At 41.4% G+C, this 17,114-nt stretch overlaps 1 pseudogene across 1 annotated transcript; it reads right to left on the bottom strand.

Moving 5' to 3' along the window:
* Window positions 1-2,552: 2,552 nt before the first annotated feature.
* LOC110984280 (acetylcholinesterase-like) lies at window positions 2,553-16,583 on the bottom strand (annotated as a pseudogene). Its single transcript, XR_015428093.1, has 8 exons — window positions 16,221-16,583; window positions 13,647-13,806; window positions 13,215-13,292; window positions 12,743-12,861; window positions 5,616-5,786; window positions 4,810-5,426; window positions 4,046-4,233; window positions 2,553-3,866 (listed from the first exon to the last, which is right to left on the bottom strand). The product of XR_015428093.1 is annotated as an acetylcholinesterase-like (transcript).
* Window positions 16,584-17,114: the final 531 nt, after the last annotated feature.

The following is a 17,114-nucleotide window of genomic DNA, read 5'->3' on the forward strand; positions in this document are numbered from 1 at the left end:
CTCTAGCACGACGAAATTCTATCAATTGACCCCAATCACGAGGAAGCCATTTTTATTTTGTTCCCTGAATCTATCATACTCAATTTAAACTACTACACAGGGTGGTGCCAGACTATTCTCGACCCCGAAACTCACTTTCAGTTGTTTTTAAAATGTGGCTTGAAGATTAGGGTATAAGTTATCGCAGATTTTGAATTATTTCCAACCAAAACTGCCATGAATTTGCATGAATTCTTATTTCGTTGTTATTTTCACTCTCAGGTTCCTAAAATGAAAAGTTAAATTTCACTTTAAAACGGCCCACTGGCAATTCTACCTCAGCGGTGGTCAGTAGTACACTTTTTAAAAACTGTGTTCGACAATGCGTATTATGGAAAATATATCAGTAATTAACAGAGAATCTTTGTAGTGGACGCACTTTGTAACTGTACGGTGATTTTTTGCGTTACAACAGAACTCCGTAACAAGCTTTGTAAATGTACAACTTTTCTCTGTAACATGAATTAAGATAAATTTGCATTTTTACTTTGGTGCCCCGAACCACTTTCATAAAGCTGGTTTTGTCATTTTTCTCGTGTTTCATATAATTGCAAGTAATGTTTGTGGAGAAAGAATTTTATTTTAAGTCATCCGGCGTGCCAAAAAATAACGGCTAAAAATATGTTGTTACCCTGCCATTCTGCCAACTGTGACTAAATTCGAAGGAAAAACGATACACTTATAAGTAAGATTATATGTACATAGATTAGTCTAGTAGCCACTGTGATCATACAGCGTCTGTCAGGTGAGGAAATATGTCTTTAACACATTAAATAAAAACCAAACGTGCCAATGTCATCACCAACGAAAAGCGTAGGTAGCCTCCTTCAATCTCATAAGAAACCTTATCTCTTCACCTTCGTGTACGTTGCTTCCACGAATTGTATTTATAAATAATAAGTATATCTATATTTCCAAATAGGTCACTTGGGAGACATTTTGTGGTTCATTTTTCAACATTAGGGAGACATTGGTCATTAGGGATACATTTAAATGTCACAGACATTTCTCTCAATTCTGCGCTTATTTAAAAATAAGTGAAGTGATCCAGCATGCAAAAAATATACCCCCAGCGAACTTTTTAAGGAAATCAGCGACAGCCGAAGAAACAATACCTGCGGTTTTTTTTACTTGAAATCAAGTTTGTCTGGGAAAACACTGGCAATACAAGACGGAGAGACGCTTGGAGGCGACAAACATACCATTCCACGTGACCCGTCCACTGCTTGCGTACCATATAGTATGGATAGCAAGACCCGATGATGCCGACTATTCTCGTCTAATCAAGGGTCCGGTATCACCCAATGTCCACGTGACCAAAACTGGAGCACGTCCCCAGTTTCCGAAAATATCCAAAATTTTCCGAATTTGTTCCGGTTCACATTCGATAGCATTGTTGATGTTGGGGTATTTCCGACAGTGTTTGTATTCGCATAGGATGTGCTTTCCCTTTTGCGTGTCGCCCACACACAATACTATTTTTCTCCCTTCTTACGCATGCATTCTGTTTTTTGGGTTTTTTTTTAAGTGACTGCCAACATGGAACATCCCCAGGGCTTTCCATATAACCCTTGACATGTTGTGTATATATATCTGTGGGGAAACCTGAATGAAGATTTTATTAAGAGTCGTCAGCAATCTTTGATCAGGGAACCAGCTTGCTCAATGACGTTTGCCGTCACAAAGCTTCTCAAAAGCCTCCATATAATTTGCCATACTAATTCAGAAAAACCTTTATCGTTTTCACATTTTATTACAAATCTTTAATTCGTTATCTCAGTCTACACCTCTTAATTCCAAGTAGTTCCTATTCTAAGCAATGAAAATTAACTAAACTTGTCTGACTTTTGGAGTGTGGATTGCTGAAGAGATATTCCAGAGTTACCATTTCTTTCGAAAAACATACGAATTTTTAACGTCTGTGCTTCGATTTCTTCACACTTTCAGTGCAATGGCGTCTCTGGGATGGCGGTATAGTTCTTGTCCAGGAAGGGGAAAACGCTTGCATTAGCAGTAAGCGGTGAAAGGTGTCAATTTACGGGTATTTTCGAGGAAAACTGTGGATTTTCGTCTCCCTTCTCTTTAGAGTTGCCTCTTCCCCTTTTTAAATTCGAAAGCCCTGTCGTGCACTTAAGTACAAATTTCCAGAAAGTGAAGTCTACATTTTTGAAGTTAGTTTTTATGGGACATATTTTTCTGGAATTCAATTGTCTTACACAAGACAAATTTCCAAACTCAACTCTTAAAGGCAAAAATTATTGTTAAAAACATATATTCGCTCATGCTGGGGCTCCCCTCTATTTGCTTCCATTTTCCCCTTTCCTTATGCCCCTTCCTTTGATCCACCGCAGCTCTCCATGGTCATGCCAATTGAACCTTCGTTCAACTTTACCTCACATGACCTTTGACTGATACTGCAGTATTCTGGTTTGCGAGCTACCAACGTCCATTACGAAGTTTGTCTGCTACATAGAGTAGTTGTGCTGAGGTCGTGCACACTTTCTTATCTCTATAATGGGTGTGTGTGTGTGTCCAAAGGGACACTTGACTTATCTCGCACATTTTTACACTTGGTTTTTTTTGGGGGGGGGTTCAAATTCATGACCAGTTAATTTGAAATTTCTCTCAAAAAATCATGTTCTTACACATCTCACATATACTTTCGTCTTTGTGGTTACTCCTTTTCGAACTTGGTTCAAACAGTTACAAATGTCTGCAATTGTTGAATGTGTTCAATTTCTAACTCTTTTGCATAATTTCGTCATTTTGCTATCAACGTTGAATAAGTTTCGTTCAAACTAGTCACATAATTGTATGTATTTGGTATTTGTACGTTTTCATCTGCGTACTTCTACTTAAACGTTTTGTATTTTCCTTGTTTAGTAATAACACAGGTCTGTTATGTGAAATAAAATCAAATTTATTTCTTTTCCAGGCTCATTTAGTATACTGATTGTTGAAATACAACTGGAAAAAAATTAAGGTACATACATAAATAAATGAAATGATATTTCCGTTCCACGCGAGAAAAGTAGGCCTATACCTCTGAAAAGCTAACTGTATTAAGAATTCATATCTCCACAAACAGTCGATTCAGTTCTTGTCTTTTTATATTTTTTCCTGCGATATACCCTGCCTAGTATGGTTGTACACCATTCTGCATATTTGATGGAAACATTCTGGATATTGATCGAATGAAAACTTAATCAATCTTTAAATTATATAGGCGCGTACACGATCAATCTGACAAATTCGAATTGACCTACCAATGGCTAAAGCGTTGATGGAGCGTTCCGGATTTCTCGAGACAAATTTAAAGTAAATAGTTTGTGAATATGAACGAAAAACGTTTGAAAATGTGCAGGAAGTCCTAAATAACAGTGAGGTTGTCACTGACGTCAGCACACCGAAGCATGCATAATGCAGTCAATAGCTCCATAAATAACAAGCAGTGTGAATCAATTGTACAAAGAACCATCAACACTAAACACGTCTGATAATATGAGCACCGTTAATCGGCAAATATTAGTTAAGTTTACTTTCAATGTTTGAACTGCACAATCGTACTTACGTGATCTAATTTGAGCTCTCTATTTACCCTCTTGTCTTTTTCAGATCCCCAATAGCCGTAAAAAAGCAAAATACACAGATTAGACTTTTCATTGATCTATGATCTTATACATTTGATCCATCCCTAAAGCCAGGGCAGTTAAAACCTCTCTTCCTCTTGGTTGATCGCCCGAGTGCGTGTTCCATACGACATGATGCCATTTTGTGTGTCTTCTATAGGCGTACGTCCTCAGCCTCGTGGCATGTTTTTGCTTCCTCTGAAAACCATGGGGGAAAATGTAAGACAGTTCATCTGAGTGGTAGTTCTGAACAAGTAACAACGTTTGATAAAAATGGTGGATGTGTCTTTCCATGAATTGGAGAAACTCTCCAATCTGAGGAACCTGAGCATCAATGCTTTGTCGACTGTTACATCAAATGCATAAGTAATCCTCACCAGCGATCTGAACTAGTTTTGGTATGAACTCGTTCCACATGAGGCACTCTCTCATCTTGATGCCACGCCCATTCCCCATGGAGGGTGACAGGTCTTTGTAGGCCATTTCCTCGAGGGTAAACAGCGGCCATTCCGGCAGCTTCCCCTCCTCCCCCTGCTCACCAGTCAAAGACGACAAGTTTGGATTGCTACAAATCGGAATAAAATGGCAAAGTACATTGCAAGTTTCGATTTAACAGATATCGGGCTACGAGACGCCCGTCTTCTTTTAAGATGGCGGATATTTCTAAGATGAAGGATGAACTTTTCAACCAACTCACACAAGCTTTTGAGCCTTGATGAGTTTGAAATTGCACGTATAAGTTCCATATATATACATGTATAAGTGAATCATTTTTTAATGAAAATTGAAAAATAAAAACAAGAATACATGCATGAGGCATATGTGAAAACAGCAGAAGGTGAGAATGAGAAGCTATTTTCTTATTTGGTCTAGCAATGATTTTCCGATTTGCAAGTAAAAGAAATCAAATCTCCCAAATGTGAAACGACTTCCGGACGAAATCTGTCCTGCTTGAACGCTGATGGTAGTATTCGATTTACAGGTAAGTAAATACAGTAAGTAAAGAATCTACCAGGTAAAGAAGTGCTTTCCCCTTTTTGGATTTTGGCATCAATCACGAATGTGTTACCACACAAATGTCAACTACAATTCCATTTCACTGGCTGCCTAACAATTCAAATACATTTCTCTTCCAGCTCACCCGGTTTTGGCTAAATTGGCCCAGTATTTGATGGTTTGGATCGACATTAAGGCTTCATCGTCAGTGAACGACCATCTCGCAGAAGGGTAGAGAGGGAGGCCACCGATGAAAATGAGATCATCACCGTGCATAGCCTTGGTCCAGTTATTGCCCATCAAGGTCGTGGTAGCAACGTACTTCATGTTGTAGTGGTACACCTTGCGGCCCGCCTTGGTGAAGGCCTTGGCCGTTTTCACCCCGGGACAGACGAACATGGCATCGCCAAGAACCTGCGAGAGGCTCTGGAGATAATCACAGTCCGGCGCGTTTGCGCAAGTAGTATTGATATACATCATCTTAGCTGCGTCTGCTACAATCAGCTCAGGGCTTACAATCAAAGCCAGGAAACATCTGACGTACACGTCGAAGCTGTAGCTGTCGACAAACGGCGCCTTGTAAATGTTGTCCGGGAAGAAAGGTTTAATGAAGAACATACCCTCATCAGCATTAGCCCCGATAATGGAGACAGCATCGTTGATGGCGCCCTGCTCGTAGAGGTCCTTTGGATCAGCAGGAATAACCTCCCCATCAACAACTGGTACAAAGGGCAAGGCTCCCCCTCCAGATTCTGAAAGTGACTGCAACAGGTATTTCACAATGAAAAGATGCCTTGCTAGGTTGGAAAGAAAAGTAAACAGATTATGTAAAACAAATTCCAGCATGGATTGAGTTAATAACTGCAAGCAGTAACCTATAATTGAAGTCGTCAGCTGGGCACTTGACAAATATATCTTCTCATAAAGTTTGGGCAGTGATGCAACGCAAACCTTCTCATGTTGGTTTTCGATGATCTTGTCAAATCCCTCCAACTGCTGCAGGCATTCCAGCAAGTCCTCAGACGTCTGTCGTTCGCAGCCGACTAGCTTTCCAAGAGTGAAAGCTCGACCACGGGCCTTACTGCCCTGAATGGTTGCCCAGGGAGCAGCGGCATTACCACTCTGTATATAAGGAAGAGATACGCTCATGTGAAAGATCAGTACATTTCTTTGATCAGTCATAGGGCCCTATCAAAAGATGTTGATGGTCCGCATGATCACAAGGTTCCGTGTGATCAGTAGGGGGCATGTGGCTTAGTTGTTAGGGTTTGTAGCTTCTGAGCACAGGGTCAGGGGTTCGAATCCAGCTGGTGGCAAGTCACTTCACGCTTACATGCCTCTCCACCCAGGAGTAAATGGGAGTTTAATATGTTCAGCAGTTTGCAACTGATATGGAAACACTGGTTTCGTATACTCAGCGCAAAGAGACTGTATAGTGTCATGCGCATTATAAGAACTGTTCACTATGATTATTACCGGCCGCCATATCCATAACAGAAGGTCAGTGGCAAAAATACGTTGTATATTACAATCTATGACAACAAAGTTCAGTTTCACATAAACTAACCGTGAATTTAATTACTGGTCACAACTGCCATTTTACGCTTCTTATTATTCTAATCCAGTACACTGGTGCTGGCTTTCGACATTTCTCATATTTTTTTCCATTCGTAAGGCTTTTTAGGCTTGCCAGTGTAAAACTATGCACAAGGGGTGACAGTTGGGTGCTCTTAAAAGCGGCTTATTCTGAAAAACGTCTCAGAGTGTCGACTCGGAAGCAAATTTGATCACTTATACCTGGAAAAATGTCATTTTAGAATCGTGACTTTGCAACTGCAGATAAAAAGTTTTCATCCAAAACGATCACAAAGTAACTGTCACTCACAGTTGAGGGGTGTATTTGATGGATGTGTGGTATTTGGGGGATATTTTGCGCGTTGCGTCGTACGTCGTGTCGTGCTTCAGGCGACGCAATGCACGACACGACGCACGACGCGACGCACGACAGCAAGACGCGACCGGCGATGGAAAAGGCGACGTTTAGGCAGAAAAAATCCAACAAGGAAAGAACCTAAGGTAGCACGACGCGACGGGCGACGGCACGATGCAACGCACGACACGACGTGTCGTTTGTGTACAAACGAAATGGCAAGAAGGCGACGGTTCGACCCGACGGCCCGCTGCAAGGGAACCGTCGTGCCGTGGCGTCGTCTGGTTGCGTCGCCTGGAGGGAGGCTGAAGAGAGAGAGAAATGTTTGTCGTAAATAGTACATCATACCTCTGTCAGTCGTGATTTCGTTGGTTACCGTTTACATTGGCTCTACTCACTTATTGGAAATGAAGGAAACCAGTCTAGAGAGACTGAATAGACTTGTACATGTACTTTGAGTATACCGTTCAAACCTCAAATTGGTGTTGCGTCTGTTCGTTTATTCTTTTACGGTTGAACAGTCACGTTGTTTACTATATAACTGGTCAGTTGTTAACTGTTAAAAAACTCTTGCATGGCCTACACAGAAAGGACAGTAGACACTAACCCAGCCCGCAAAACTTAGTAATTTCGCGGACTTGTGTTAGTTTAGGTTTAAGCTCGCACGCTGCTTCACGTTACAATTGAAGATTGCGTACCCGAAAGTGGTGCGGACCCTAATGTTGGGCTCTTCGTGTTTTCGCTTCGAACGTTTGTGTATGGAGCAATATTTTACCTCCAATCTCACAAAAGGTGAAATTTAATCAACTCCAAATATTCTGATTCATAAATGTTGATTTCATACACCCGCTACAAAGTTACGATTAAATTTTATTTTGGCCCGATTTTCCCATTTTTTTTCGGAATGAACGCTTTTAAATGCGCCCGAAATTCTTTTTCACAATTTTTAGTTAGATGAGGGGAGATAATAAAGATTTACTAGAATTTAACAATTTAATATAACTGCTGATATTTATTGTGGGATTTTCTGAGACCTTTTAATAATAATGTTCATACCATTCGCTCGTCACCCAGCGCCCGATTGTAGGGTGATAGGTGACGAGCAAATTCATATCAAGCCAATTTACCGTGAATGTTGAAAACTGAAGTTTAAGTCTTACATTCATCCTGACAAAGATGGAACTTGTTCCAAAGCACATTATGATAGGCCTTTGTATAAAAAATATGTGTTCCCAATGCCAAAAGTTTCACTTTTGTGTTTGACGACCCCCCCAGTCTCTGGTCAGGCAATGGGCCAGAATTGAAAAGGTGCTTGCCCTCTCACGAAGTAGGTTCGGGTCTCCCGAGACGGTCCAAACGCTAAACTGCACTTTCTATTCAAGAAAATGCAGTTTTTTGAGGAAAAGGAAACTCAAGGCATGCTGATCTTAGTCTGTATGACTGCGTGGAGTCAGAATCGACAAATGCTTTGAGAAATATGCGCTAGCGCAACTTAGAGATGGCACACTAAAAGAGCAGTTTATTCAGGGCAGTAGAAAATGTTGCACACAGCCGAGAGAACTACGCTAACTTTTGAACCAGAGCTTTCGTTTTACTTTCTGGAGTTCTATGGGCCAGTCCTAGTCCTTAAGCTGTAGTAGGATTATAGACGATGAGAAGAGTGAGACCGAAGAATGTCCAGTACACTGTACTCAGTTAATCGGGCAGGTAGTTCCGAGATATGCAGTGGGCTTGCGTGTGCGTCGTAGTAAGGGACAAAAACTGTCGGCTGGTTTGGCAAAGGCTTCAATAATACTACTGACCATTCTCATTCAGTGCCCAATATAGTAGCAGAGACCAATGTTCACGTTAAATCGCTGATCTGATGCGATGGAGAAATTAAATGGTAATATCTGATTCTACGTGTCAAAGGTCAGAGACACGTCCCCACGGTCCAACGTGTAGCTTTTGTTTAACCGCAAGCCACCCTGTGGAAGATTACTTAAATAATCATGTGAGATTGTGGAGTATTTTAAGCAGTTAGGAGGGTGATCATAGCAAGCTCGATCCATCCAAGCAGAATCAAACATAGCAATAGTACACGTAGGCCTATGTGTACTGCACCTGTCCTTGCAAGTATAAGGTCTCCCCATCTGACGAGGAATCAGTATTCATTTATGCTTATCGAGTAGTAATGGAAGAATCTGATGTTTGACAGTTCTGGGATAACGTGAGGGTCCACTTCCAGGGCCAAATGACGTTCCCAGACATTCATGGCGAGTTTGCGTTTATTGTCTTTTTATTTTGGCCATCAGGCTAGAACGTTCGTGCTTCAAGTGAGTATGAACTTGAAGCTGTGGCTAAAGAAGGTGATAGAATGAACTCTTATTGCAGCCATATAATGCAGCACTACTGCAAGAGATTTAGCCTTGTTGGAAATCGTGCGATTAATCGGTAATAATAGCGCATCATGCCCAGTCAGATGACTGAGGTTAAGTAAAGGGTCCATGAAGACCTCCGTGAAGAAAATGGTAATTAATTGTTTAAATGTCTCTAGTATGGCAATAACAAAAAGAGGATGTAGGCCTAAATATGGAATACAATTTCCTCTGTCGTGGTTAATTTTACTTACCCCTCAAAAGAGTATTATAATCCTGAAATTTATGAAGTCATGTGTGACGTACATTCGAGAACCCAAAAATATAGTCAGGCACCCTTTTGGTACGAAAGAAAAACATGGACACTGAACACGCATAATTTCCGTAGCCGCGGAATGGTCGAATGTAAAATACATGTATATATATACATGTATGTCAACTAGTACAACGCACGGGCGCCCTGTAAAAGCATGTGCGTACGCGGTACCACCGTATCGGCAATCACACACAAGCATATAGAGTGGAATAGCCTGGGCCGATAGGGAAGCATTTCTTGACCTTTGTCGTTCATTTTGCACGAAAGCTCCTTTTCGTCTTTGTTCACGGTCTTTTTTTAAATTTCCCATAGATCTGATTTAAACAACCCTTTAACAATCCTGTGGCTATAAATGCAGACTGCACAGTTTGGAACTTCCTGTTGGTGCTGACCATTTTGGCTGTGGTCGGCGGGCCTTCCGATGCCAAAATTCGTCTAACTTCGTTTCGGATGAAAAGTTATTAAGGTTTGTCTAATAAATGTGGTAGGCATGATCTGTAAACTCACCCAAAAAATTGGACTGAATTTTCTGAACTCGACCCAAGACAAGCATAGACGCACTAGCGGCACGAGACGATGTCTGCTCAAAATTAATGTACGTCACAGATATGTAAAGTTTCGATGTTAATGAGCTGTCTCTAGGGGCGGGGCCGTTCTGACCAAAAATTGTTTAATGTTTTCCCCATTTTTAATCAAAGCAGCAACTTCAACTTTCTTGATATCGTGTAAAAACATAACATCTTCAATTAAAATTAATGAAAACAACTTTTCATGAGCCCTTTAGGAATCTACTCCAGGATTTTTGGAAGGAAAGATCAATTACTCCAGGTACTGGTGGTTAGGCCACTCAACAAATCATGAAACGTTGGAGGCCCAGACACATTTATTTGGTCTGATAATACTGAGAAGACATTTAAGTTTCTGAAAGCGCACACTGCTCCAGTTCTGACCCTTACTCGTTTTGATTGGGATGCCTTATTGAAGGGAATCAGAGCATCTTTGTCACAACACAGTGGCAGTGGAGTGCTCCATGAGGTGGCGTCCTCCAGCAATTATTTCAGACGCGCTAAGAGGAATAACGCCAACTTCTCGAGCTGTTAAGCTTGAGTTGCTTGCCCTTAAATAATGGGCAGTTGCCGACAAATCCCGATCAGACCTTCTCAGCAGGCATACAGGATTGATAATATTCCAGTGGCACACTCAGACTTCTCGTCTAGGAGTAACCCAGAAGCGCTGGGTAGCCCAGGGCCATTCAAATAAATGTACTGAAGCAATATGTCGCATCCCGCCTGAGAAAGTTACTACTGTTGTTGTAGTTCAGACACTGTCCCTACTTTCCCAAAGAGCTCGTGGAATTCCTGTGGCCTCCCTGTAGGACAAGGCACAGTCACTTCTCCCTAATACACCCATGCAGAGAGTTTTGCCATGAAGAAAGATGATTCAATTCTGAAAGAAGTCTGGATCCGGCAGAACAGGCGCTGGGAACCAGGTCAAGATGATTCATGCTTCCAAACCAAGAGTAATGAGCTAAAAGGATGACTGAGTAATGAATGGTCCCGTATTGAAAAGCGATTTGAAACTCTGTACAGGGCTGTCCATAAGCCGGGCCATGGGCAGGTGTTTCGGTTGTTGGTGGCACACCCGCGCATTATCGTCATCAAAGCATGTCATAATTAATGGGAACACCGTATCAGGGCTGTTGTTTCTGGCCTAGGATGAATAATCAGGTTCAAGACCATGTGAACATTTTTTTTTCACTGAATCATAGCAAAAGCCGTGTAAGTAAGTAAGTTTCATCTGGCTCAATGACTGCATGGAGTCATCATCGGCAAGTGAGAAATATGCGCTAATGTAACTTAGTGAGCACTTTATTCGGGGTAGTAGAGTTGTGGCAATCGGACGAGAACTGCGCAAGCTACCAGAACTTTCGCTCGTCTAAGTTCAGCTAGCCCTAAACTTGTTGCGGTATTCCAACGACATACAGAAAAGTAAGTTAACCAAAAATTAAGCAATACGTGGGTGATCAGACAAGCACAATCGTATTATTAAATGTGCCATTGAGGGGGTTACACTCTTGATGAACCGTAAAGCCTCCGTCCGAGACGGCAGGTTGTGAGATTAGCTTACTTGTTGTTGGCCTTGGCTGGTGGAGGCAAAGTGCACCCATTCTACAAAGTGCTGTGCTGGCTGGTGTGTAAAGAGGGGACTTGTTACGGCCAGTAATGTAACAATCGGTCAATAATGTAACAATCGGTCAATAATGTAACAATCGGTCGATAATGTAACAGTCGGTCAATAATGTAACAATCGGTCAATAATGTAATACCAGCCGATAATGTGATAAAAATCGGCTGATGATGTAAAACCCAAACCGGCCAATAATGTAATGACACGGAGGCCGATAATGTAACATCCCTAGATTTGCTTGTTTCTTAGAGGGCTTTGGGGGACTTAGGTTTTCTTCAAATTTTCCCTGCAGATCCTTCTTATTTTACCTTATTGCTTTTGAAGTAACAATTTTTCAATTTTTCTGTCATCAAGTTATAAACTGAACATGAACGTCATCATTTCCCAAGGTGTATATAACACTTAAAGAATCATGGTGACATCATTACATAAATCTTGTTCTTTTATTTAGTATTGAGGTGATTTCAATTAACATGCACAGTCACAGACCGTAACAGGCCTCCTGGAGAAACTCACCGGAAGGGTTAAGACTTCTTTTAATACTGAGCATAAGTTCTTAGCATTGCTTTGAAGTGAAACATTAAAGTGATAGGGGCTGTATTAGAGTCAGGTTAAGCGTTTCTCATGTATGTTGGATCGGATTATTGGCTGAGAGATCAGTAATCAGTCGGAAGATTATTGTTGCTGGTAATTTCGTAACGGAATATCGAGGTTCAGTCGGCATGATCTATTGCCTGTGATCTGAGAGATTTACCGGGAGCTCCTCGACCTTGTCAATCCATAAGCTAGGTTAGTGGAGACGGTAGCTAACCTACGGTCACATAATTAAGTAATGTGCAGTAATTATTGAGGTTTACCTTGTACAGATTGATTCTGTTGATTATATATAGCTCGTCTGCGTTTCTCTTCAATTCAGTAACTTTTGTTGGGCAGAGAGTTCTTTAATCCTTAGCCGTCGGTATACTGCAGACAAACGGACAGGCCTAGAACAACAGTTATCCGTTCGTGACAATCCCCACCCCTTCCTCCCGTATAACCGCTCATGCCCGTGGGAGAATAATACGTATTCTTGGTTGGGGGAAAACCGCCACAACTTAACCACTTCTTGCGTCTCTCCAACCAAAAGTTATTGCACTAGCTTGGAGTAACCGGGAATGGACTGGCCTCCCATCCAAGGAAAAATAGAAGTATTTTCAGTCGTTTCATGCCCAGGAAATCTATGGTAAACTCTGGCCTGAAATCCCTTCTCTATTGATATATTTCAATCAAATCACTTTGGGGGTTTTACCTCCAAGATGGCACCCCGGTAGAGTCCTCTACTGCCCGGTGACAACATGTGCAAACCCAAGCTGGCAGCCCCAGCACTCTCACCAAAGATGGCCACTCGTGTAGGATCACCGCCGAAAGCTGACCACCATCAGACAAAGAAAACAAAACAAAAATGACACGGATTTCAATTCAACACTTACAAAACGGATTTTTGATAACCCTCCCTCGAACAGTTGGATGATAATTTAAAAAGATGAAAACTAGTCTATTAATCGTCCTCCCCTGTGACCATGGTTGCAAAACAGGGGGAAGGGGTAGAATTCCATATTTAAGTGGGCATACGATTATTTGCTCTTAGGAAAAAGTAATTAAACAGCCAACAACAGAAGACAATGCGTGCATCTTTTAAAAACAAAACAAACCATACAAAAAGTATGAAAAAAACTCTGGGTACGCAATTCAAGCAACGTTGCATCTTTGGTTTGGCATACCTTTGATGTTGTCTCTCACCCATTCCATGGCTAGACGCTGGTCCAAAAGGCCCATGTTACCCCGGATGACGTCATCGTCTTGTGCAAAAAGGAAAAACGAAACTGTGAGCAGTTTTTATATCGCTGTCGTTGCATATGGGGTGCGAGCAAGGCAATGGTGGCTTTTTCTGAGGGAGTCCATTGCAATGGGTGAGTTGGCACACGGCGACTGCATAGGACCGATCTCTTTTTGCACTTCTGTTTGGTTACTTGAATGATCTTTAACCCTAACACTCCTCAATCCTTCACCTGTTGGAGGACTGAGGAGTGTTAGGATTAATAAGTCGCTTTGAACTATAAGGACGAGTCTGGGGGGCCTAAACCAACACCCTAGAAATCATGCATGCGTTACACTAGCTCTAGCTGTCTCTGCTGGGAATTTTAATAACTCACTCGTTGAAAGGAAGCCGAGAGCCCCGAGTCGATAGTTCAGTGTTACGACAATAACATTACCAACAGCAGCAGTGGCAATTGGGTACACACCCCCAGCGACACCAGCTCCTATCATGAAGGATCCACCATGAATGTAGACGAGAACGGCTGAGTTTGGAGGCTATAAGGTGACGCCAGAGAATTGGAATGTTAAGATAACATGTAAAGATAACAAATTAATTTGATCTGCTTAGTAAAGATTACTAGCAGATCAAATTAATTTGTTTCTCGTCTTCACCAGCTCACTTCCCTCTCTTTCTTCTGTACATTTGTTAGTTTGTTTACTTTTAATATTAGATTTTCGTCACTTTGGTCACTCCTCGATTTTGAAAAACAAACGGAACATATGCCAAAGAGTAGAGAAACATCAATCTATTGTCTTGGATATTCCCCTCATGACCCCGATTTCGAATACTCTATAAGAAGATTATGCAAACCAGCTGCAGTTTACAAGCTGTTCATATATTTTAGGGAAAGAATCACTTTCTTTTGGTATTACAGTTTTTGAGAGTATGGACATAACGTTTACCATTTATGCTTTTTCCACATGTTCCCATGGGACGGGTAACCCCCTTTTCTCGATAAAAGTACCGAAATTAAAATGTGCAGCCCCTCTTTAAACTTGTGTATTACACATAATGGTCCCCATATCAGAATCATGTACGCTTTTAACTCTATTGAAGCAAAGGTTTGATCCTCAAGGCCAATGCTATGGCCAAGGCTTAGACCCTCAAGCTGAGGCCAAGGCCGTGAAGTATAATATTACTACTTGTGTGGTACAACTGTACCCCAAAGAAACGCACCACAAAGTGACTTTTATTTTCTCCCAAAACAATTACTAGGGAAATTTGTTGTTTTAGTATCGAGATTAAACTTAAAATGCTGTCTCCTTAAAACTGTAAACTTTATTTAACCCTAAAAGAGTCGGGTTATTTTGGCCTTTCATACAGCCGGGGGCGGACTCTGATGACCCCCCAAAGAACTTGGCTGTGCCATGATGGATTTTTTTTAAAACTTGACGAGCATGTATAGACACTCATTATCATTACAAATGTGAAGGTTACCTAAATTGAACATATAATTTTGTTGTTATGATCATTTGAAGTTCATGGCTACATGAGTGCCAGTACGCGTGCATGGAGCACCGCAGCTAAAAAAGTATACGCTTTTGGCTGACCTGTCTCGGGAAAATGCGCGCATCTCCAGAACAGTGTGTTTGAGTTTTGCAAATATGCATGTTGTCTAAATAACTGCAAAGAGTTTCTCTAAAAATTGCAAATGGCTCAACTCCTGAAATATGCATTGCGGTGATATCGGAAAAAATGTCGGATGGGGCGGATGCTGCTCTTTTAGGGTTAAATCCAATGAGGTTGCGGAAATGATTATAAAGACAACTATTTTCATAAGACACCAGCAATCACGCACCTGCGTTTACTCCATTAAACAGTATATCCATAAGACTATTGAAAATGGCCTACAGAATGAGGATACTGAGCTGAGAATTCTGCACTTTGAAAATGAAACTGTCTCTACGTCATAGCATGGGCTTCAGATGAATTGTTCAGTGAAGAAAGAAAACATTATCAGCTTTAATTTGATACTGTTAGAGTTCCATGGAGAAATGAATGCTACATTTGGGCTGTATTTTGGGGGAGATGCTGTACATGTATAAAACTAATTATTTATTACAGAGATGGGGGTTGACAACTCCATGTTGACAAGTAAAATGAATTCTGTACACGACGAGCTCAAGATCAGACCATATACAGTCGAACCTCAGTAATACGAGCACTGTTAATACAAGATTCTGCTTATAACAAGGACTTTATTCGGTCCCACTCTTTTTTTTTCATTGTTTTCATTCCTGATAATACAAGGTTCCTGTTATGACAAGGTAATTTGCCAAGTCCGAAAGACCTCTTATTAATGAGGTTCGAGTGTAGACAGAAACGCATAATTTGACGTGCATTTTATTTAGCAAAATATCATTTCCTGCGTGGAGCAGTATGCTGTTAGAGGGCGATTAGCAGTCTGCAACACAGATGTTCTATCTACCTCAGTATTCCATACAATTTTATGGAAGTTAAAAATAATCTCCCTGGCCTTGTGGCCACAAACAATGTTTTAATACATAAAATTACCACAGCTTTGTTTTGAGGAAGCAGCAAAATGTTCTCTCAAACGTGAACGTAAACAAATCTTGGGCATTCCCTTGTCCTTGGCAAACATTATTAATATTTTAAATACTGCAGACTTTGCAGACAACTCAAAGCTGACCCTTGGGAACAGCAACATTTCAAACAATTGGTCAAGGCCAAGGCTTTTGTCCTCAATCCTTAAGGCTAAGGCCCTAAAATCAAGGCTTCAGGTAGCCAAGGATCAGCACTGAACTTCTGAAGGGCACCACATCACTATTACCACACCAACACTGTGTCACATTTGACCCTATGGGGCTAGTTATTCCGAAGGGGAGTCCTATTCACAGTTAATATACGTGCAAGTATCAGTACGATAAGGGATGGAAGGGATTCTTACGCCAGGCTGAGGCACAAATACGTCAACACACAGGCAATCTTCATTGAAAGACCCAGCCATGGTGATATTTTCTCCCAGAGGTAAGAGGGGCTGAGGACAGCGGTTGCCCAGCTTGGTAGCCTGAAGCTCCCCGCTCCATAACTTGGCGACGGGAGGTTTGAAGCGCAGCGGACCGACGGGAGCCTCAGCGTACGGTACGCCGAGGTAGGCGTCCACGCTCCTGCGGAGCGCGGGATCGAAGGGGCTAAACTCGAGCCTCTTGCCTACGATGCGACCCTGGCTTGTGGTAACCACTGGATGGTCCTCACTAGCTGCCGATGCAGTGGAGAAAACCAGACATCAAACGCATTTTAGATGCACCATTGATTAATTCCCCTTTATTTTAATCAGTGTTTTATGTGTCCAAACATTCAGCAAAATTATGTCATCCATCCAGACTGAGAAGGGGAAACAATACAAGGACAGATTAGCTGACGTCAAGAGTGTGACTTCCACAAGGCATCTTCCTTGCTTGGTTGCTTGCCGACTTACCTTTTGGCATTTCTTTCTACATTTGTTTGTATGACATTATTTGAACAAAGTGCAAGCGACCACAGACGAATTCTAACATGGAATATCAAAGGTGAAGAGTTTTAAGTTAGGTCGTTTATGAATTTGACCGAAACAGGTTGGAAAATTTAAGGGCAACCGTACATATGTATATATATATATTCATATGAAATAAGCCTGGCAAAGGTATGATTTTTTAACAAGAGTAGAATTACAAACCACAACTGGAACAAATGTAAAAAAAAATAATAAAATCGAATTCTTCTCTCACCTTTCGTCCCTTCAAACAGGAAACTATAACCCAGCAGCACGAAGATGATAGTACACATGGTACACACTGAAGTT

The sequence above is a fragment of the Acanthaster planci genome, linkage group LG16, assembly GCF_054643075.1.
Source record: "Acanthaster planci isolate LZ-2023a linkage group LG16, COTS_SCS, whole genome shotgun sequence".
NCBI classification, from domain to species: Eukaryota; Metazoa; Echinodermata; class Asteroidea; order Valvatida; family Acanthasteridae; genus Acanthaster; species Acanthaster planci.